This window comes from Poecilia reticulata, chromosome 8 (genome assembly GCF_904066995.2).
Source record: "Poecilia reticulata chromosome 8, P_reticulata-male-v2, whole genome shotgun sequence".
Classification (NCBI taxonomy): Eukaryota; Metazoa; Chordata; class Actinopteri; order Cyprinodontiformes; family Poeciliidae; genus Poecilia; species Poecilia reticulata.
In genome coordinates, this window is record NC_088837.1 from 15,197,699 (window position 1) to 15,206,698 (window position 9,000).

A 9,000-nucleotide genomic window follows, 5' to 3' on the forward strand; every position below is an offset into this window, starting at 1 on the left:
ATATGAAGTTTCAAACAATTTATTTTCTATAAACAAACAGTTCTGCATGTCAACACAACAACCTGCTTTTCATCATCCAGGGATTTGGGGTTACTATATATTTTTTAAATTTGTGCTCAACCTAAATTTCATATCAGTTCACTCTGTTGTTTTTGGCTTAGTTTATTCTTGATTTCCATATATCAGTGTTGCCGTTGGTTACAATGACGTACTTCCTTGGTTCTTTCCTGTGACTGCTCTGTGCAGCTCCCCTGGTATTTTTTGAAAGTCTCCTCATTTAGTTTCTTATTTAACACTTTCTAATATCTAGAAGATCTTGGCGCCAGAATAATTTACAAACCGCAACGTGACACCGCTAGATGAAGTTGAAAAAGAAACCTGGCCTCAGTTTCTAAACAGAACTTTAAAAAGATTTAATGTTAAAGCAGTTAAATAAATGAACTGTGAAAACTCTGAATGTCATTTCTCAAAGCACATTCTGGCAAAATAATGTAAATGGTGATAATTACATACTAATTACTGAGTGGGAAGTACTTATTTTGAAGCCATCAATTTATTTTAAAACACCCATTTTGCAGCCCAACAAACCATATTCATCTCGGGGGGCTATCTATAGAAGTATGCTTATTTCCTGTTTTCACCTTCTCCAACATAATATGAAATTATGTCAGTAACCTCTTTCATGACATGTCCTGACAGTTCTCAAACATCCCATCACCAATTAGGTTAAGCCTGCTGGGATAAAGATTTTATTCTGCTGTCCTATTTATACACATACATGTCTGTGTACGCCTAAGTCCTGCTAGCTTATGTGTTTGAGTTAAAAAAAAAAAAAATAGGTTTAGACTCAGGAGACAGGAACATGTGTTCAGGATCTCAAACTCAGAGTCCATCAGAACAACATCCAAAATGCCAACAGTTTTTTTAATTTTTTTTCAGGAAAACTCTGATTCCATTAGTGGAGGACAAGTGTGTTCGTTAGACCGAAGATTTCTTTTATATGTACTGATTTATTTTTTATAATGTCTCAAAAGTCTAGTAAATTAAGATGTGATGTCACATGCTAAAAATTAGTACTACTTTGTTTTTACTGGTTTCATTTCTCACATCTTGATATGAAGTGTCTTTTTGTCAAAATAACAACCTCTTGGAGTGCACATGGCGCCAAAGCGTCTCTTTTCCAAAGCCCATTATGACTTTTATAACCATCATCTTAATGGTCTGATAAATGACATATTTCAGGATTTTTTTCTTACAGTGCTCTGCATGGCCCAGATCATATCCCTTCATGTTCTGAGAAAAAAATTAAGCCCCAAATGAAGGCTGGAGGGCTTTATCAGACCGTAACGGTTCAGAGGGATCATCTGTGTTCAGGGCTCAGGCCTGTAGCTTCTGTACTGAGATGCAATAGTAGTTTGATCATACAGCACTTATACTTTTTGTAGTAAGTGCTGTATTAATGGTTTACTCAGATCTATTTATAAGTCTCCAGCTATGCTGCGTTTGCTCTATAACTGCTATTGAATATGTTGTTAAAAGTGTATCGATATTTGTTCTGTCAGTGAGCAGCAACACTGTAAAATACATGGCTATGTTTTTTACTGCTGGCATTGATATTGATTGCAAATTTGTTAAAGTCAGCTACATTATTTAATAATGATGTTCAACACATCAGAGTCCACTGAACATTACCCCAAATCTAATCAGCTTTTATTACCTTGCTCTAACACAATAGTGGACAGATACTCTGAACCAAAACAGGTATGAGTTTGTGAAAAAAACAAACGCAGCTGACATTTTTCTATTTCTTTCTCTGAAAGGTTAGAATTTAACAATGTGTTCCTTGACACTCATTATGGAGACGGATGGCAGGCTTAATGAGAACTGCTTTCATTAGAGCTTCTGGTGTCCCGTCTCTCTTAGAAGCAAAACAAGACAACAATGGGCTGTGATTTGCAGGTTTGGGTTAGATAAAATATTCAAAAGAGGAACGTGATGAGGTCGCAACATATTATATATATATTTAAGATTTCTGATCACTTTTTCTTTTCCAATTAATTCTGTTATCCATAAATTTCAATTTCAACTGATGGCTATTCACCTATTGCGGCATTTTTCAGCAAAGCAGTTTGCAATTGTATTATGTGTTTTGTATCTGAATAATTTGTATGCTTGTGAAATGTAGTGCTACAGTCACAACACATGGTCTCTAACTCAACAAGTCTGAGGCCAAGTAGATACATTTTGCGGGGGGTTACAGCATTTCTTTTTTCACTTGCTTCCTTAGTTATACTGTTCTATAGTTATTCTCTAACCTTATATCAAGGCACATATATTTTTTCCAGGATTTGTAGAAACCAAGACAGAAAAGTGTCAGGGAGACTGGCGGTAACATTGAAAGAACTGCTACAATTGCTGCCAAACACTGGCTGCTTTCTTCATCTGCTGACTATCTCTTGTATTCTCCATTTGTCCGGACTAAACTATAGTGTTGAAAGAAAGAAAAAGAGAAATCCAGGCTGGGCTGTAGTCCTCCAAAGCTATGTGGTAGATAGTGTAACATTCTGTTGCAGACAAACTTTGATCTTTAAACTACAAATATAAAAATTTACTTGCACACAAAAGCATTCACTGTGAAACATAATATTGGGAGCATTGTCATCTGGGACTGGTTTTCTTTACATGGAAATAGGTTTGTTTTTGATGTGCAAAGCAATAAATAGTTGCGATTAACATTCAAGTTTAGCCAAAAAGCTCCAGGTCTTCAAGATGTAACACATCTGATTCAAATGACTGAATTACCTCCTACGTGTCCGGTCAAGTTCTGCAGAGTCCAGTTAATGACCTCATCATTATAAGAGTCATTAGAAGAAGAGACTCAACTACAAGATGCAGAACAGCAGCCCTGGAGAAGTAGACTGGAAGACCCCTGCTGTGCAGCATCGCTAGGTCTGATCTCAAGGATTCACTGGTTTTAAAAGATTGCACCTACAAATTATCCCTCCTCTAGGTGGAGCCAGTGTTCTCCCTCTTGCTGAAGAATAGAAGAGTTTCAGTGTGCTGAAAAAAAGTCTAATGTCCAGATGACAGGAGCAGATGTTACAGGGTTCTTTAATGCTGGGCACTGGATACAAAAACCCCTTAACATGTGCTTTGACTAGAACCTTAACAATGTTTTGAGGCTCTCATGTGACCACTGCTTCTACTATAGAGCAACTGTGACCACAGCAACAGCTTTATTCCCTACATGCTAAGCAATTGTATGATACATCCACCCCGCTTCATGTAAACCTCCGATGCAATCCCCATCAAACTGAAGTACTGTCTAGGAATTAATTCTAGGTCTCAGCAACAACAATATTATTCTTGGATCTGTTTCCCCTAAATGGAAAGATAGCTGTCATGGTGAAATCAGGTATAAGCAGTGCGAACGGTTTTCTTATAATGTGCAAAGGGATTAACAGTTGTATGTGAATGGGAAACATCAGAAGCAAGCATGATGTTGTTCACCAATTTCCTACTAATATCTTGTGATATCTACAGTTCCTCTGAAAGGAATAAATTACTGAATGATGCAGAGCAAACGGTGTCTTTAACCCTTTCATCCTATGTATAAAGTTGGCACTATTTTGTACACTGTATTCCCACAGAGAAGGCCTCAAGTACCTTTATGAGTAATAATCTAACATGTTTTTTAATATGTTTACACACCAAACAAATCAGTCGTTCGGTCTATGCGTTACTTAATTTTTTGTGCCGCGTACAGCTAAGAACCTCTTTTTACATTCTGATCCAACTACCAGTCTTTTTGGAAAATAACCCCTCTGGCAGACATCTCAAACCGCATGAATGAACAGTCACTCAGACTAAAAGAGAGCTCACTGGAAAGTAAGACATACCCAATTACAGAGCTTACAGGAATCAATATTTTCAAACCCCGAGTCATTTGGAGTCTGTCAGTTTTATGACGGAGCAAATTCTACTTTGAGATATCAGTTTTTCATGATGATATGAGTAATTTGTTCTGAAACGTAAGGAAAACTCCACCAACTTACAGAAAGATGTAGGTTTTTGAATGTGACATAAACAGAGAAGGTTGTCATGCCTTTATTGAAATTAAAGTTTTATGTTTGAAGTTCCAAACCTACAACATAAACCAAGAACAAAAGGTGCAGACCATAACATTCAGAGAGCCCTGTTAGACATTGACACCATATTACTGACCAGCTCTGTGGTGCATTTATCTACACACAGACTAATACACATGTATCTATAACTGCCAGAAAAAAAAAGGCTGCTTTTAAGATACAAGAATGTCAGATCCGATTTTAACACTATCCTCACCTTTTGTTTTCTTCCATACTTTCAAATGTGTTAAAACCTGTTTAACTACTGTTGGCAGTCCTTACAACACCATCTTTGTGGTTACAAAATGTGATGCAGAAATCAAGATGTAGCCGTTTACAAGGTCATCAGACCAGTCAGACGGAGTCAGGAACTTCTCACCTCCTGTTATTCCTGTCGACCCGGCTGCCTCTCATGGCAGACATACTGTTCCCAGTCAGTCGGAGAGAGAAAGTCTGAACAAACTCTCAATCTGCATGAACAGTTGATGATTCAAGCTTTGAAGGTATTTTACTAAACAAACATGTTGGCGTCAAGAACACTTTTATCAGGAGTGTATTGAAAGGCACAAACGGAACACAAATGTCAACGTCATTGCATGATTCAACAATGAGAAAGAAATTGGACAAAAGCTTCCCCCAAGAGCCTTGCAGGGCCAGAAAGTAAGATTAAGTATCTTTTTTTTAAATTATTATCAATGTTTATGTAAAAAGAAAAAAAATATGCTTTTTGGGGAGTAAATTTTGTTTTGGTTCACAGATCACTGCTGTGCTTTTCAGCCTATTTTGTAACTTTAAAATTGAGATATTATTATTATTGCGTCATGTCTCCCAGTTTCACATGGCAGTAAATCATTAAGTTTCATCGCCTGAAGAGAAAGTCAAAATGGGCCACCGAGAGGTGACACTGCACAGAGAGACAGCGAGAGCAAAATAGGAGGAAAATCCAATCATCCTGATAAATTCACCATATTTGACAACCTGGAACCACTTGAGGCAAACCTATGTGTATTACAAATGTTGTTTGCTTCTGATTGTTAAATATAAAACCTTTTTCTACAGATTGTGGGTGAAATTGCCTTTTCACAGAGCGCTTTATTAGTTCATGTGGTAAATGTCAATGGGCTACCTCTGAATAACATTTGGCTTTAATAATCTAATCACGCATCTGTTCAGTGGCTCTTTGAGACAGTGTTTTCATGTTTTCATGGTGTTTCTGTATGTTGCCTTTTCTCATTATTGGTGAATAATGAAATAGGAAGAAGGAGATATAAGTGGATCTGTTTCCTTTCTTTGTTTTATTTTAACTTTAGAATCTACTATATTTGTATATATGTCTGTGTTGATAAATTGTTAATTACAAGCACAATGCAAAATTTTAAATTCAAAATCAAAGATATCAAGGTGAAAACCTAACATGTGATTGCTTTCATTCATCATGTAACTTTAAAGGTTCAAAAATCACACCTGCATGGTATTTTAACAATAGCAACAACATACAACAAGATAATAACATATTACTTTGCATAAGTAATATTTTACTGCATAGTTATACATTTAAAATTCAACATTATGAGAACAGAATACTGGAAAAAAGTGCAAAGATTTGAAAAGCAGTCAAAAGTGCTGTAGATTTTTAAACATATTATTCATATTTTATGAATAATATGTTTATGAATTTTATTTATTCATAAAGTATGAATAAATATGTAAAAACTACATAACACATTTGTGTCTGTCACAATTCTGCAATTGCGTGTCAATTAGGGTTACCAGTAGTGAGTCACAAAATTGTGAAGAACACAAAATTGTGTCATGTTTATGTTTGATTTTGTTTGGCCAGAACAGCTTTAATAAACGAGGCAAAGAAAAATTTGTTCTATAGCACATTTTGGCAACAGGATTAAAATGTTTCATTTGACCAATAAAATGCAGTACTCTGCAGTGACAAAAAAGGAAAGTTGTGAAAATTACATCAGAGACTAAACTAAATGATGTTCCAGTTAATATGAATCAAAGGTATCTCTAAACAAACGTGTTTTTAGCCTGGATTTAAAGGAACTCAGTGTTTCAGCATTTTTTTCAGTTTTCTGGAAAGTTTGTTCTGGACAAAAATTGAATGATGCAACTGCATGTTGGGGATACAGAAAAAACTGGAAATTTATCTTGACAACAGATCACTAATATAATTTGGAATTTTGGTATTTAGCCATTCAATGAATTAACCAGGAAAAACATTTTGGAGGCTACTTTGCTAGGCTAATGCTAGCATGTAAGCTCTCTTTTGTTTTGGATAAACTTTTGGTGAATTCGTTTTCTTGAGCAGTTTCCATTTAGCAAAACTTATGAAATTGTATTTCATCATGTTCATCTTCACACACATACATGAATGTAGTGATATTCTATGACTCCCCACTCTGAGGACATCTGAGCACCGCTGGCAGAGCAGGTAGCCAATCTGGAGTTTAGATTTGTTTGGGCACAAATTGCAAAATAACCACACAGACCGAGATCTATTCTATACACACAGATCTATTCCAACTGCAGCGTTGTCATGACGAGTGAAATAAAGCAGTAGCGTCTTGTTTTTCCACTAACATTAGACAAAACTAAGCAGGAAACAGGTGAGAAACGGGTGAGACACAAACTCAGCAAGTAGCACAGACACCTTTCACTGAATGAGCGTTGTGTGATTTTTTTATTTCATTTTTAACTTTTCTTCTTTACGGCTTAAAGAAAAAAAACAAAAACATTTTTTTCTGTATATATTGTTTTCTGTGGGATGTGACCTTTTTGCTCTGCCAGATTATTTTTAGTACAAAGTGAAAGACATAAGAAACACTCATCTTCCAGCTGTGCTCATGAGGGTGTGCATGTCGACGTGTATCTGACAACTTGCAATTACCTGGCTGTAATCTCAAATGTCAGGCAAGAATAAAGGCTTTTCAAAGGCTGGCATTATAATGAATATCTCCTCATTAGCTGCTGTTAAATACCACAGGTTTGACCTGTTGATCCTTATTCTTTCTGTGAATGATTCAAGAAGAGAGCCAGCTGCTCTGACAGGCAGTATTTAAACACAACGGTGCTTTAAAGTAAATGTCAAAGCCAGCATGCCAACATGCAAAGATATGCTCTAAAAGTATATCATGTTACCCATCTAATATAATGAAAACGAGCCAAAAAACACTAATTGGCACTGAAAAGACACTACTAATGTTAAACATTTCATTAGATGAAGTTAAATTACTTGAATCCTATGAAATATAAAAGTATTACACATTTTTTAAAATATATTTTCCATCCGGTCACAGTTTGAGATAGTTGTGTATATTTTTTCAAACCACAATCTTCCTTTACCATCATGTACTCAAAGGTAAATGCCATAAGGACTAAAAGATCTAAAAAAGGCATCTTTCTCAGTTTATTGCTTTCCATGTCTCTCTTTTTCACTCATCAGTAGGTAAATTCCTTTTGCATTATGGACAAAGGCTCTTTTATTTGCTCATGTGCAATATGACATGTCCCCTCGGGTATTTTTCTGTTAATATTATTCTGCTCGCTGCCAGTTCTGTCATGCCGTTCCCTTTTCTTTTAGCACACTGTACTTCTTTCATAAATGTTTACATTTAAGACATGTCACCAATGCATTTTTTAACCTTACTTTATAAAATATGAGGCATAAAACACTAATATTATTTATTGTAATCACATAAGCTTTTCAGGATAAAAAAAAAAAAAGAAAAAATAAAGGAACCAAAACTCCAGGACACTGAGTAACTTCAGGGTAGTGTACTCAGTCCGTTGCTGTTCTCACTGTGAAAACACAATTGTGAATCCAAACTGTCTTGTAGACACTGGAGACACTGTTATTTATTTCATTGAGGCTTTTTTTATCTTTTAAAAATTCGCTCTGTTAAAAAGCTCAGAGAGACCTTTAACTGTTTTGTTGTATCTTATCACTATCAAATAAATAACTATCAATTGATGTAATCATTTTTTTTAATTTAAAGCAAATAGATGCTCATGCTTTCTTTATTTTTGTGTACTTTTGTTGTCCTCATTTTTGTTGTCATGATCTTTTAGCAGTTTTTCTGCATTTTCTGTATTTTAAAGGGGAATGTTTCAAATTCTGGCCATCAAAAAGTTACGTTTTTTTGTTTTTGTACAATTATATTTCAGTAAACTTACATAACAGTTATCGTTCTGCCATTTAAGCTGTCCAGTTAAACCATTATCCAAAGATCAGCATTAATAGTAACATGAAAACCCAGTTGGCCATTTTTTAAAAGAAGAATTATTTACATAAAATGCGTAACCACGCTCAAAGTTAGTGCTTTTTGTCAGGCATACAGAAAATCCAGATGTGCAGTAATAAAACTTCTTTTTAAGACATTCTTCTTTCAAACAGCTAGAAAATAATAATAAAAAAAAACACGGCGAATCGATGCAGAATATCAGTTTTACCTAAAATTTGTGTCTAGTCACGACTGCATTCTCCAACGTTTTGTGCTTCACTAAATTCGTAGCAATTTAGTTTTATCAATAGTCTTTGCAAAATGAAGAAAGAAGCAGTGGTTGTTTGATGCAACCATCAGGCAGAAAATCAGTGCATCTCATTTGGTGCTCCAGACTTTATTGTTAAAATCAATGAAACAAATAAGACAGGAAGGAGAAAAAGTACATTGGAAGGCGTGAAAGGCAGATGGTGGTTTTGGCTGATGGACAGTGTCTTGGATCAATCCTCTAAGGACCGAAAAGACTAATGTTTCGGCCTGCCTTCGTTTGAACCTCTTCTAATAAGCTGCCCTTGAAGTCAATTCCCAGCTTTTCGGTAAGCCAGTGTAGATCATAAACTAATTTTTGAACCGGTATT